At 39.6% G+C, this 13,955-nt stretch overlaps 1 protein-coding gene across 1 annotated transcript in view; it reads left to right on the plus strand.

Moving 5' to 3' along the window:
- Nucleotides 1-1,096: 1,096 nt before the first annotated feature.
- JADE3 (jade family PHD finger 3) overlaps nucleotides 1,097-13,955 on the plus strand; it is a 45,861-nt gene continuing 33,002 nt past the window's right edge. The window contains exon 1 of the mRNA XM_053971188.1: nucleotides 1,097-1,146. The gene's annotated coding sequence lies outside the window, so the exon portion shown is untranslated. The remainder of the gene's footprint in view (nucleotides 1,147-13,955) is intronic.

Genomic DNA, 13,955 nt, shown 5'->3' on the forward strand with positions numbered 1-13,955 from the left:
ATGGGTGGAGGAGCGCAGATGTTAGAGTATGGTGCTGACACTTTGACCAGAAACTGCTTTATGTCATTTAGAAAAACATTGTCATGTCCCCCTTTTTAATTCCTTTTTCTTCTGGCAGGGTATGCAGCTATCACTTCCTTGGTTTTTACTTGCAGTTTTGCTCTCTAATACTTTCTTCCACACCTCTTAGCTGCCCTGTTTTTGTTAACTTTTTGCTCCAAGGCATGGGGCAGACTGCCTGCCAGGAGAGCCCTTGGTGGGGCTGCTGACATCTCTGGGGAGTGCTGCAACTCATCTGCTGGGTGTGACGGCTTTAATGCCTTTGCCATGTGCATTACAATAGAACACAAAACATACATGTGCACGATCCTGCAGGAGGGGAATGTGGGCAGTTGGTAGAGGGAAAAATTCCTTCTATTCCCATATTTAATGTTGCTCAAGGCTCAGGACTAGATTAAAAAGGGCGAGTAAGCAGAATCCCTGCCAGGGAAGCTAAGCTATTTGGGATTGTCAAGGAGAGGTCTGGAGGAATGTCGTGGGGAATTAAATCAGGAGCCACATGGAGCTTTCCCTCTATGCTTATTTTATTTGCCCTCCTGTGAATTTCTAAGCATGCGTGGTTCATAGAAGACCCTCTTGAATGAAGAAAGCATCCGTGTATAAGGAGAAATCAACACCTTAAGTCAGCTGAATAAGTGTGTATCTATCTGAATGTGTTTGTTGAAGTGTTTTTATTCCCAAAACAGGATAGAGAAAATACTAATCAAAATTTCATTTTGTTGGTATTGGTAAAGTTGGTTCCTGTTCATGTTAAGACTTTGAGGATATTCTTATAAATTTGTTTTTAGCTGTAGTACTTACTGCATTGCTATCACAGTATGTGCACATATAGCTTATACATTTAATTTTTCCACATATCAAATGAGAATTGTGGAATTTAAGGCTTTATATTCTGGGCATATAATTTGCTTGGGAAAGTTGCAATAAAAATTTAATACAACCTTCACTTACTTGCCAAAATTTAAAATGTAGCTCAAACATGAAATGCCTGATGTCACTCCTACTACCTAAAAGCACTCCTTTCATTTTTTAGGAGCTTGTGATGTCATCAGCTGAAGCGAAAACATCTACCTCATGACCTGGCATGTAAGTGAAGGAGGAACTGATACTTAAAAATAAAAAAATGTGTCTGTTGGTGTTTACAATGTGTAAATTGAATCTATATACCTTCAACTTTCAGATATCACCTTTTGAATGAAAGCTTTCTGAACTTTAAAGGAATATAAAGTCTTTTAAAGGGGAGGAAGTCATAAAAGAAGCTGTTAATAGTAACATTTCAGCCTGCAGGACTCCTTAATAATTTCAGTTAAAATCTATTTTATGTATCTCATAATGCTTGAAATGCTGGTAGGCATAGATGGAATAATTTTATCTTACCTCAATATTTACATATGCTGCTTCTACTCCTTTTTATTCTGTGATTCTTTTCTGGATATAAATTCTGATAGTTGTGATGAATGCTTACTATACATTGTGATACCCTTCCTAAAATTAAATACTCTGCTTGTGCAGAAGATTTAGATTCTTGATATACTCAAGATACTTCATCGTGAACTTTCTGCAGCTTTGTGACTCTTCTATTTTATTCCCTTAAGTAAGCAAAAATATTTTAATCCTCTGCAGAGGCATTTTTAGATTTTTTTTTTATCTGCCCACTCTGCTTTTCTTTTATGTGGCTTAGAGGATTAAAGTGTAGTCAATGCTTTGAGGGGCCAATGTCAGCGGTGAGCTGAGTGTTCCTAATTGGTGCCAACACCTGTCCCTCATTATGAAGCCTTGTTCAAGCTGTCCGGTGAACCGAGGTAACCGGTCTCCCTTGTATGTCTCTAATGTGATTATAAAGCCCTCTCCTCATGCAAGTTTTATTACTTATTCAACTTTTGGACTGATGTGGAAAGTAAAGCTAAGCTGAGCCATTTGGCTGGCTACCAAAGATCATAAGGAGTGGCAAAGAGAAGGGATTCACTCATCTCAATTTCAATAATTTTAGATCAAAGCTTGCTTCTGGTTTGACCATTTAATTTTTTTTTAAATGGGAGGAGGACTGTTTTTGGTTTTTTTTTTTTTTTTTCTAGTTTTCAATGCCAAATGCTCTGAATTTAGAGACCAGATCTACAGACTCCAGCTGAGCTGTGAACATCTAAGTGCAGCTGCCATTGTGCATAACCCATTGATTTTTTGCAAACAGAGCTTTGGCCTTGACTACTCTTGCACCATCACTTTGTCTTCGAGGGGTCAGGGCTTAGCAATTCTTTCCTCCACGAAACCAGCATCAGCCTCTCCTCCCACCTGATTCTGTACTGTTAGCAGGGCTGTGATGCATTGTGCTTTGCCATTGCAGTTGGAAAAGATGACATCAGATTTCACCAATGAAATGAGTGGCTCAGATGAGATGGATCACTATCATGTTTGGGCTTTGTAGGCAGAAGTTTAAGCATGGTTACATTTTTCTAAGTAGTTTAGGTAGGTTTTTAAGCGTTTAGCTTGCAGAATTCAAGTGTGCAGCAATACAGTGCTGGCTGGAAGTTTTGGGTTATTTCCTTATGAGGGAGGAGAGAGGCAGAATAACTTCAGATGTGTATCTTGGAAAGGTTTGAGATAATAAACCTGTAAGAATCACATGAGAACGCTGTTAGTTATCCAGATTGGAAAAACATAAGAAAATGAAAGCGTTGTGGATTCTTAAACTTGTGACATGGAATTGGAAGTCTAGTTATTAAAGGGATTGAATCTCTGCATAATAGAAGAGAACCCAAAAGAAAATCCCAGGTGGATAGGGCCCTAAGGTTGATGTAGGCTGTTTTTGTACAACTGTTTATTTGATTTCTCCTTAAAAAAGAAAAACTAAAAATCAACAACTTAAGTACATTGGGGGTGATCTAATCTTTTACTTAATAATTTTGACTAGAATAGTTTGGTGAACAGCAGTCAACAAATTTTAATGGCAACAATAGGTCAAGTGTCAGAATTTCTGCTGATTGTGCTCATCATAATCAAAATCTTATCAGATAAACATACTAATTTCAATATTTATCATGGCCTTATAACCACCCATCTGATCTGTAGTCCACAGAGGTCAGGTTAGGAAGTGATGAATTAAAAAACAATGAAATCTGTAGCACAAGAAGAATTAATGGGTTATGAGTATGTGTAGTTCCAGATGATTTACCTTACTCGATTAGGCCAGTTGCTGTCTCTGATAATGTTCAGCAGTGGACACCACAGGAAAGAAAGCATTATAAAGTTCTATTGACTTTGTTTCTCATAAAATTTTGGTTTTGGGATTTCCAGCAGATTGACATGACATTATGTTTAATAGCCCTTGTTTTCCATTTTGCCTATTTTTCTTCAATCTGTTTGCTTTTCAACCTCTGCAATATGCCATAGCATGGAGTTTCTCAAAGTCATTTTGTACATGACTTTTTTTTTTTCTTCATTTAATTACTTTCCCTTGAAGTTCCTTCTGTAACTTTGTTTTCCATTTCTCCTGGGCCATGAGAAGCTGTGAGATGTCTCTTCGTTCTGTTGCTTCTCTTTGCCACTTAAAACAGATCTCCCCTCTTCTACATCCTCCTTTCACAGACAATCTGTTTCATCTCTTACCCTAAAGCCATGGCAAACTTTCCTTAGAGCTGTAGTTGGGGGTTCACATTTTACAAATACTTCTCCAGTGGTGTTGAGGGAGCTAGAAGGTACTGCCTTGCACTTAGCCTGAATGAGTGACCCACTAATGTTGCTCATCCATAAAGCTTTCTCTGTGCTGCTGAGTGGGTGTAGCAAATGAAACCAGACAGGCTTGTGTTGATGCTTGTTGCTGCTGCTCTTGGGCCTTCCCAGAAGAATGCCTTTCTTGCATCAGTGTGCTGTTCTCCTCCTACAGTAGTTTGCTACAGGTGATTTGGGAATGTCCAAGTACTGTATTTTTAAAGACATTCAATTAATGTATGTGTTTTCATCTTCAGACCTAGAAGTGTCTCACACCTGTGAGACACTGTGGTGTGACTGTGTATGTATTAATTAGAAACCATAGTCAATGTTGGGATAGGCCAACAGCACTCTGCCTCACTGGCAGGGATGGCTGAGGGAGCAGCTGCATGTGCCTGATCTGTGATCTGATACCATATCACAGCTTCTCTGTGAACAGCCAGTCACTTTTGGTGTTGCAGAGCTGGGGAGGTGGATGACCAGAGTCTGGGGTGGCAGTTTTATTCTGCCCCAGTCCAAGTGCAGGCTTGATTGTGCCTTCTCTCCTTTGCAGAGCCCCTGGTAACTGGTACAGCTGCAATCTGCCCCATGTCCTGCAGCTAGGCGAGGTAAGAGCCTGCAGAGAAGGCAGCTTCTTTACAGGTCTGTGAAAACCTCCCTGACCAGGTGGAGTTGCATGTACAAAACATATCAGCTGCAGGTTTTGTATTGCATCATGGAATCTTAAGAGTGATGCTGCTGTAAAGGTGGTTTTGTTTGTTTTGTTCAGTTTTGTAGTTGTACTTTCAGTTGGAACCACTTTTCCAGTTTCTCAGCAGAGATTTTAGTACTGCTCTTTGACAGCATGGGATTCAATTGCAGCAGCTGCAGCATCTTGTAGCTTTTACCATATGAGTAAACATGTAGTGAAACACCTTCCTACTTCCATGGCTTGTAGGTATTTCCATTCTTGCCAGTACAGGAGTGCAGACAAGAGACCTGCATTGGAGGCAGACTCACTACTTCACACCTTGGCAGTTTTAGAAGGTCAGTTGTGATAGTTCCTTATCCTCAGGTGATGGAGAGTGTTCTCCTCTACTTTGAGTCCACCCGTTCAAATCCCCATGTTCTTTGTGATCCACCTTGTAGGTTGGCACCTTTTCTCCTGTGCCAAAAAAGCCACCTGCATCAGCTCAGCTTCAGCACAGCTTGAGAAGGACATGTTTTCTACTAGGAACATGGTGATGGTCTAGTCTTGTTTAAATCTTGTTTATTTCCACAGAACAGAAGAGGAAGGAGGAATTTAAAGGACTGTTAATGGTTAGTCCTGATCAGTGTGTCCCCTCATTAAAAATATGGAAGTACTTTGGCTTCAAATTGGCCATTTGTTGAGAAATTGAATCTTACATGGTTTTCAGGATGCATCTCTTGACTGCTTTCCCAAACAAGATGTGCCTTGAAGCGGTTGTGCGTTACACCCAGGATGCAACAACCTTGGGCAAATAGAATCGTCCTTTCCTCTTTTCAGGGTAGCATCAGCCCCAGTGAACAAGTCTGTTACTTATTTAGTCATCGCTGCAGCTTGTGTTATGACAGAGAAAAATACTTGTTTCTGCCTCTACTTTGTACATAAAAATGGACAAACATCAGTTGGCCACAGTACATCTTTCATAATGTTTTTTCCCCACCTCAGTTTGGTGATATAGAGAAACCTGGAATGGTATTTATTTTTATAAATCTATTTTAAATCTTTGACTTAAAGACCCTCTGTGTCCTCTGATGTGTTGTATGTTACAGATTGTAGTACATAACATTAATTTAATTACACAGGCATTAAAATTAAAATTAATTTTAAATCATTAGTTATTATGACAGATTTTTTATCTCTTCAAAAGGTTTTTTTTTAAACTAAAAAGTATTTTAAGAAACCTTATAGTAAATGTTTTCTCATGTGTGATGTTTTGAAATGGAGAACCAAAATAATAATGCAACTGCATATATACATGTTGTGTGAAATGAAAATGTAGAAGAATGTTAGTATTCAACCAGAGATTTGAAATATTCCAAATACTATTTAGAGTTCTGCCTGTGACAGTACATTCCCTTTAATTGTTCCCATCCAATGATCCCCTCAGTGCACTCTTTTTATGTGAGGAAAACTTTAGCATCCAGATTGTTTATTTCAACTTGTAAATGACAGCCATTTCTTGTCAGATAAGGAAAGAAATTATCAACCTAATGTTTCCTGCAGGAAAATATTTGTGTTCTTACTTTCTTTGAGTAGGGCATAAAGATGCATATTGATGTTTTCTGCCTTTTACAATCCTTCAGGTTTTGTTGGTGCTGCAAAATTTTGCAGTGAAGTGGTTAGCTTCTTCAAAGCATTATAAGTAAGAAAAAAAATTAGTTGAAACAGATAAAATATTTAATGCAGGCTGCTGTTGTTGACTCTTTTATTTGAGACTTGAAAAGAACAAAGCAAGAACAGTGAAACCTACTTTAATATATTTATTAGCAAGTACAAAATATTAAATTATTATTTTAAGCAAGTGTTTTGTAGGATATAAGAACTGTTTCCTATGCTATTAATAGAAAAGTTGTTTTTCATTATCCCAAATAGCACATACATTTCTAGATCCTTCCTTCTTTGATAATATTTCCTGCCTGTGATCCTAGCTGCAATACTAGTTCCTGCACCTGTATTTTGTCATGAAAGCATGCATTAGTACAGCTGAAGAAAAGAAAAAGATACAAGTGGGCAACTGCTGGCAGCATCAGGCAGATAGGGCAATGTGGAACTTCACTTGAACTAGTATAATACTGGTTATTGCTTAATTTTCAATTAAGTAATGATACTTCTATAGGGTTTTTTTTTGTCCCCATCTCTCCTCTCCCTGCAGTTTCATCATTGTGCAATAGCAGAACAATACTTAGTGCATCACAGGGATTTTTCTTCTGTTTTTTTCCACATGTGCATCAGCACAGGAAGGGCAGTGAGTGGCAAGGTCACAGAATATGCACTTGGGAGACCTGGATGCAGCTGCTGCTGATGCTGGAGGCTCCAGTGTGATGTATGGCTGCTCTGCGCTGCAGCTCTGAAATGTCAGGGCTTTTAGTGCTTGCTTAATATGAGCTTATCATGAGAGTAGATACAGTGAAGACTGAAAAACACTTAGAGCCAAGGTAACGTGAATCATACCAGTTCTTAAAATAGAAAGCCCAGCTAAACGCTCAGAGGTTTTTCTGCTCTGTCATATTGGTGGAGAGTGTGCTGCTCCTGTTTCTCACCAGTGCTTGGCATGCCTGTGGCTGCAGTCTCCTTGCAAATACAGGGTGTGTGGCTGTGTTTGGGTGTTGAACCCCCTGGGCAGCCAGCCCCTTGTTTGCTTAGCAGAGGCTGTGATGTCCTGTTCTGGTCCATTTTTAGTAGCAGTGCACCCACATCAGTCTTTCTTCAAAGCAGATATTGTCCTTAGCTTCATTTAGTAAGTGGGCTTTGTGGGGTTTTCTTCTCTTTTGTTCCTTGGTTTTTGAATGTCTTAGTGTTAAGTCAGGTATAAGTTTTCTTCTGAAGAAGCCCTGTAAAACAGACAGAACATGTTCCATAACTGTCTCCCCACCTGAGGGCTCTTCTGAGTGGATGAGCTTCCAGAGCATGAGTAACTGGGGTAGGTGCTTTTCCATGGCACTTGGTGCAGGTGCAGTTAGAGGGCCCTATGTGAGCTGGCCCCTGCCTCCTGGGCATTTCCTTCGGGGATCGATTACCTGCTGTGTTGTTTCCAGCAGCCTGACAAGAGACAGTTCATGTGATGCTGAGCAAAGGAAGTGAGAGCTGTAGTGGCATCCCTCTGTTGGCAATGTCCTGCTGGTCACCTCAGCAGGTGCTGGTGCTTATTTGTTCAAAATCACTGTGACTTTCCCGTTGGGAACTTGTTCCTCATTTCATCATGTTGGGGACTTCCTTGTCCCCCCCAAGGGAGGGACCTATAGGAACAAGATGGACCTGGCTGGGGTGGGCAGGCACAGTACCCTGCTGAGGGCCGTGACTCCCTTTTCTGAGGGATGTACCCTCATTTTAGCCTTTTCCCTGCCTGGGAGTGATGCCAGGAGGAAGGTGAGAGGAGCTGGGAGGTGGAGGAGTGTTCAGCGAGCTGGAGCCAGGCAGACAAACTTCAGGCGTGTAAGTGTGGCGATGCCAGGCAGCATCAGACTGGTTGTGGTTCTAGGGAAGGAGGGGATTTGGGTTTTTTAAAATTTTATATTAAAAGCAGACTTGCATTCAAATGCTGTATGGTCTTTTGAAGGAAATAATTTTGTGTGTCCAAATCTCTGCTACTGTTTTAGGAAAATTATAGTCCTGCTAATAACCAGCTGGTATAAAACCAGTGTTGTGCTCAGGAGTAGAAAACTGATAATGAGGACTGAAGCAGAGAGTGGCTCAGAACCACGTACACAGTGATGTAATTGCTTGAATTAATGACAGTCTGATGTTGTTCATTCTTGTTTTAGTTGACTCTGCCCAGATCAGTATTGTCTTCAGGATGCTAATGCTAAAACTGTGTCTATAATGGACAGAAATATTTCCATGTCAGCCTGGCCCACCTGGCTGTTCTGTGTACAGGCCAACACGTGTAGCTTGCTTCAAACATGAAAGTAAGGCCACTAAGTCACTGCTGGGTGTCAGGAAAGCACTGCAAAAACAGTGCAGTGTAATTTCTTTGTAGCCTCTTGGAGAGTATCGGCTGAGGTAATGGTGGCACTGCACGTGTGTGCTGCTGATGATTTGTTCTTCTGAGGATTTCTGGTTTTTAACAAGCTGCTTGGTGTGAGGCAGTTCAGGAAGGCCTCTGGTGTAAATCTGCTCCCCTGCCCTCACAGTGGGTCAATGCATGGATGTGGTACCAGAAATTAAAAACTGTACTTCTGTTTTCAAGGTATGAAAGGTGTGCTGTATTTTATCGTGTTGTCAAAGCATGTTATTGATGTGAAGTAGCATCACTTAGCTCTTTTCATATCGGCAAAGTGATGGTCATTAAGTACTTTGCACTAGACTGAATGATGGATCATCATGGTAGAAGGGCACCTGAAATGATGTCAGGGTTCCCTTTTGGCCCATAATCCACAATGAATGTATGTGTGTGATTATATTTGGGGTTTCTTCATCCTAGTTTTAGGATCTATCAGATGATGCAGTCCAGAATTTAACAAATTCAGGGGGTAAGTAATGTTGGAATATGATATTTTGGGCTTCTTTTTTTCTTCTCCTTTTTAAACCTACAGTACCTTTGAGGCAGCTGCCGAATTGCTTTATATAAAGATGTAACATACAAGGAAGATAGAGTTTGAGAGTATGTCTTGTTGCTACTGCATTTCATATAGACCCATGTTATTAGCCAGATTCCTGTAATGTGCACTTCCTTGCTTGCTACAATTACTTACTGCCTAATGACAAAGGAATTGGCTGTTGCTGGTACTGCTGCTTCTAAAAAACTGGTGCATTCCTCCTTTGTTGAATTACAGATAATATTATGTTAATCAAGACTTAGTATGGAATAGTAGCAAGAAAAATTTTGTGGTGGGCCCAGAACAATCTTCACAAAATAATTAATTTATTTATTTTGGGAGTTAGGGTAGACTAGGATAGATGTGGTCACTCTGTTATGGACTTCCTGAGTAGAGTAGGTGTATGCTATACATTTTAAAGAATTTTCTGGTTAGAGTGAAATAAAAAAGCAATCACAGAATTGTTAAGGTTGTTACTTTGTTTGCTGATCATCCTATTCTGTGAATTGATTAACCTTTCAAACCTTTTCAGTGTAGCAAATATTGCTACATCAGGTTCTAAGTGAGTATTTTTTTCTGTTTATATAGCCTTTTTGTGAGATTGCATAGGATAGTAAAAAATAACAATAAAAAACACAAACACGCGTGATCTCTCTTCCTCTAGTTATTTGAGAGGTTGTATTAACTCTATTCATACTTCGTAATTTCCCTGGCAGTTGACTATGAAATTTGACCTATTTAAATGGTTTTACTGTACGACATTTCCTGGAGACCTTTCAAGATAATTTGCTTCCTAATCTAAATTTAACAGTTACATAAACCACATTTTGGAGACTTGGAAATTGCTACCTACTGCCTCTGCCTTTTTTTTTTTTTTTTTTTTTTTTTTTTTTTTTTTGTTTTTTTTTTTTTTTTTTTGTTTGTTTGTTTTGTTTTGTGGTGTTTTTTTTTTTGTAGACAAGCCATATTGTAAAAATGTAAGTACAGAATTTTAATCTGAAATTTGCATGTAGCCTGTCATTTGGTTTTCATACATAGATGCTGTTTTTCTTTTTAATAAAATAAAGTAGGTTACTTTTTGTCCCACTTGAAAATTTCCATAGTGTTGTGGCCAATTCCATTTTTGTCAGGCTATTTTAAGATGTAAAGAAATAAAATCTCAGAGGTCTAGGATATATTTGCTTAACCGTTTCTTGAATTTTCTGGTTCTGTTTTTTCCACCTCTGTAGGTCCTAACAGGTACTGAGTAGTATATGGATGGATGTGTTTAACCTTTGTCTGCAACAAACTGAGCCAGGAAGCACTGCTATTCCTTGGAGATACTGTTTTGTTCAGAAATCTTGGCTGGTTGTAAGGATTCATTTTGTGTGCTTGTCACTGACGTCTTGCCTAATATGCTGTACAAATTCAGACTCTGTGATATCATCCTTGTGTCTGCTGTTACTGATGAACTATCAGAGGAAAGCATTAAAAAAAGAAGCTAAATGTAATAGCTTATTTAGTAAATTTAGTTGTTTACTCTGGTGCATGTAATAGTATATAGTATACTATTATATAGTATAGTATAGTATGTAATAGTGCATGTAATGGTGATGTAATAGTTTATTTAGTAAATTTAGTTGTTTACTCTGGTGCAAATTGAAAATGAAAAAATATTTGTTTGTCTTGTTTCTGCAGGTATTTGAAATGGGTTTTTGTTTTGGATAAGGCACTTAAATTTTGTTACCTGTCTGCTACCTACGTGTGCTGCTTGAGTAATTTTTTTTTGAGTAATCCATGGTAACTAGTTTTGAAAAGTGGGAAGTGCCTTAAGTCAGTACTACATTGATTTTCTGCAGGGGCAGGAGAGAATGGTGGTAGAGGCAAGTGGCTGCTTCTTGTTCACTTCAGCACTTGTGAATAAGCAAAAAGGAGCAAGCGTAACTTGGAAATCATTAATTACAAAACATATCCATTAGATTTTTGGAAATATCAATGTTACTGTCTTAAGATTCTTGCACATGCTGGCTGAGGTGTTGATTCCTCTTAGCTTGGGATTCATGTTTTAATTTCAGCCAGTTGCGTGTAGGGTGGCTTTTCCTGGCTTTCCTTGAAAGTGCAGTGATGTGTTGGATGCAAGCATTGGTCTGTCTCCAGGGCAAAATTCCCAATATGTACAGCAGCCTTGTGGAAGCCAGGGAAAGCTGGCAGCGCAGTGTTACTGTCTGTGGCTGAGGCTTTCCTGGGGTTGTTTTCTGCCTAAACGCACAAAAAGGTTCAGGGCATCTTGACCTGCGTTCAGTTGTTAAGGTGACTGCAAGGCAGTGATGCTGATTTCTCTTTTTTAAGGTTGCAGTTCATGTCTTAAGTTGTTTCAGGCAGATAGGGCATAAGTGTGCAGCCATGGCTTGGCAAGTTTGAAGTGTAACAGGTGCAGAATATGGTTCAAGTTTAGGAATAACTCTAGTAATTCATATTAAAAATGATGCCAGCAAATGTTTCATTGCAGTAATTGCCTGGAGAGTTGAACATCTTTTTCCTTGTGATGTGATGATTTCTTACTGCTGCTTCTGTTTTTCACTTTTCATTTAGAAGATCCCTGAAGGTGGGCATCTTTAGAATTTATGTATGTTGTCATACAAGTGATGAATAATATGTTAGTCCCTCTATGGATTAAAAAAAAAAGGGGTGAAAACCACTTAATATATTATGTTTGTATTTTTGATTATAATTTTTGAGGTAATCTGTGCTTGCCTATAATGCCTGTGCACTCTGGAAGTCCATAGCCAAAGTACCCTACTTACTTTCTAAGGTAGTGAGAATCATCATCTAGTGACTAAGAAACAAGGATTTTCTCCAGGCCACGTTGCTTCTGCTCTGCAGCAATGTTTCAGTCTTGAGTTGCTTTACACTCCCATAGCTTGTACATTGAAACTACTTCAAAGTGTCAATGTTAAAACTTCAGTCTATTCAGTCAAGGAGTTCAGCGTGCCCATTTACAAAATGCCTGGACAAAAACTGCAGGATGCCAGTCTGCTCTGGGGATTTTGGACTGAAGCTGGGAAAGGTTGACATCAATTTTCATGGGTGTGGGGGAAGAGGAGGTGTCCCCTGTTTTTCTGAATTGAGCAGCTTCTGATTCTTCTCCATTCTTCAAAGGCAGGTGAAGTGAGGCAGGAGCTTTCCCGCTGAATGGATGTTACTTTGGGATCCCTCTCTAGTGTCTAGGGAATGGAAGCATCATTATCAGGGAGCCTTTCTGATGAGCCCTCATGCTTTGGTGTGGAAGTGAGCTGGAAGCTGTGTGGCAGTCCCAGTGTACGCAAGGGTACATCAAAGCGGCTCTCTGTTTAAAAAAAAAATTGAAATCCCCTGTAGAGGTGGTCTCTGCTGAATGGTGCTGAGGCTCTGGGTCCTCCTGCATCGTGTGGGGACATAGAGTGAACTTGTAGCCTGTTAGGCACTTACATAACCTGATTTACCAAACATAGCACACCTGTAATTTGTTGTAACTCTCTGGATTTTTATACACTGTTGATGTGGTTAATATTGCTGAAAAAATTCAGGCAGGAATACAGTACTATTACTATTCAGGGCTTTTTGCCCTCAGTGACTACTTTTTCTGTTTCTGTCTGCTGTCATGGAGGTGTAAATCTCTTGCCTGAGCTGCTACAAACCCAGTTCTCAAATAACAGTTACTTTTGTTTAGTGTGTGTTTGTTTGTTTTTCTACTCTCTCGGAGGTTTTGGCAGAGGTGTGCTTTCTGCTCTAAAGGTTTTGTTACACTTGACATTTCTATGTAAGCTGTCTTTGAAATGTAGGCATCTCTGCTCTTCTTTCCTAGTCGCCCAGGCAGAAGTCCAGGCTTTCTGGGTGTTCTGACCTGTAGTTGTCTCTCTCAACCTCACGTTTGACCCTACTTTAATTGAATGCTCATGTTATACTTTGCAGATAGCTGTCCTTAGTACAGAATGAAAAGGTTTTATTGCTGCATGTTTATATAGACTCTAAGAGATGGGAAACACCTGCCATAAGCTTTCAACAACTTTTAACAATTGCTCAAAAATTCACCTGAACATAAAACCACAGCAAGTAGCAAGCACTTCCATTTCTTGCTGGGAAATGGAAGTGCTTGCTACTTGCTAAGAAATGGAAATGGGGAATACTGCTCGGCTCACCTAGATGCTTTTTTGTTGTCTCCCAAGGTCTTCTAACATACCTGATGGTCTTTAAGCCAGGAAGTGAAACCTGCCAGCAGATAAGTTGTCATGAGCAGAACCTGCATTTTTTTAGCCCCTTGCATGCTCCAAGGTGCTGGGTTTGGCCTGCAGTGCAAGCTCTCAAACAGACAGTACAATTTTATTTGCTCTTGATTAAAATCCATGCCTTTAAATTTTGTAAGTTGCCAATATGAAAGTAGTCTTCCAGACCTACCTTCAGTACCCTGCAGCAAACTTCAAGCCTGGTGCACCCAAAACATGTACAAAGACAAGTCCTTCTGACCCAAGTGCCTTCAACATGTCAAACAGCTTTTGTCCAAGAGCTTCATGAAGTTTCTTCATCTGAACAAGCTACCTTACATTGCTTGCTGGAAGCAAAGCCCTGTGGTGTATTGAGTATTTAATTTTTGATGTCACTCTTTTCTTGGACACTGGTCTGCACATATAGCATGACTGCCTTGTCTCCTCTATGTTGCCTGAGCTGTGAGATTATTAGTGTGAAATTATTTGTTATGTAATGGGATTTTATACCTTGCTTAAGTGATGATGCAAATTACCTTTGTCCTGTGTGTTTCTGTCTTCCCCCCAGGTTAAATACCTGACTCAGAAATTCTGTGTCTGCTTTCTTGATGACTGGAAGCATCACTTCCTTTGTCAGCTTTCAGGAGTGTGGACAATATCTTTTTTTATAACAGGTTGAAAGGATTGATTTAAACTTCCAGTGATCAC

This window comes from Vidua macroura, chromosome 2 (genome assembly GCF_024509145.1).
Source record: "Vidua macroura isolate BioBank_ID:100142 chromosome 2, ASM2450914v1, whole genome shotgun sequence".
Taxonomy (NCBI): Eukaryota; Metazoa; Chordata; class Aves; order Passeriformes; family Viduidae; genus Vidua; species Vidua macroura.